The sequence below is a fragment of the Nycticebus coucang genome, chromosome X (genome assembly GCF_027406575.1).
Source record: "Nycticebus coucang isolate mNycCou1 chromosome X, mNycCou1.pri, whole genome shotgun sequence".
Classification (NCBI taxonomy): domain Eukaryota; kingdom Metazoa; phylum Chordata; class Mammalia; order Primates; family Lorisidae; genus Nycticebus; species Nycticebus coucang.
In genome coordinates this window covers 56,705,637-56,706,479 of record NC_069804.1, presented here as the reverse complement: position 1 = coordinate 56,706,479, position 843 = coordinate 56,705,637, and the positions used below count along the sequence as shown (strand labels likewise).

Genomic DNA, 843 nt, shown 5'->3' with positions numbered 1-843 from the left:
TGTTTCAGGATATAAATCGATGTCCACAAGTCAGTAGCCTTTTTATACGCCAATAACTGTGAAGATGAGAAGCTAATTAACGGCACAAATCCCTTCACCATAGTTTCAAAGAAAATGACATACCTAGGAATATGCCTAACGAAGGAGGTGAAGGACCTCTATAAAGAAAAGTATGAAATCCTCAGAAAGGAAATAGCAGAGGATTTTAACAAATGCAGGAACACACCATGCTCATGATGGGAAAAATCAACATTGTTAAAATGTCTGTACTTTCCAAAGCAATCTACCTATTCAATGCCATTCCTATCAAAATACCAACATTGTACTTTCTTTTTTTTTTTCTTCAGGGGAAAGCACGAACGCTGTCCCCCACTACCACAAATTATGCACTCGAGTTTCCCACATTTGGGGAAATCGCAGGGGTCAGCAAATCCGGAGTGCAATGGATAAGCCTCGCCCTTGGAAAACCACCTTCTTGATCATGGTACCTCCCCTGCCAGGTAAGTATCCAACATCGTACTTTCAAGATTTGGAAAAAAATGATTCCGTGTTTTGTATGGAACCAGAATAAAACCCGTATAGCTGAGGCAGTTCTTAGTAATAAAAATAAAGCTGGGGGCATCAGCATACCAAAATTTAGTCTGTACTACAAAGCCATAGTGCTCAAGACAGCAAGGTTCTGGCACAAAAATAGACACAGACACTTCAATCGAATAGAAAACCAAGAAATGAAACTAACATCTTACAACCACCTAATCTTCGATAAACCAAACAAGAGCGTACCTTGAGGGAAAAACTCCCTATTCAATAAATGGTGTTGGGAGAACTGGATATATACATGTA

The 843-nt window shown here is 39.4% G+C and overlaps 1 non-coding gene across 1 annotated transcript; it reads right to left on the bottom strand.

The window, feature by feature from the left end:
* Positions 1-344: 344 nt before the first annotated feature.
* LOC128578798 (U1 spliceosomal RNA) lies at positions 345-508 on the bottom strand. The gene has a single exon (XR_008377913.1). It is a non-coding gene; the product is annotated as a U1 spliceosomal RNA (small nuclear RNA).
* Between the last annotated feature and the right edge of the window lie 335 nt (positions 509-843).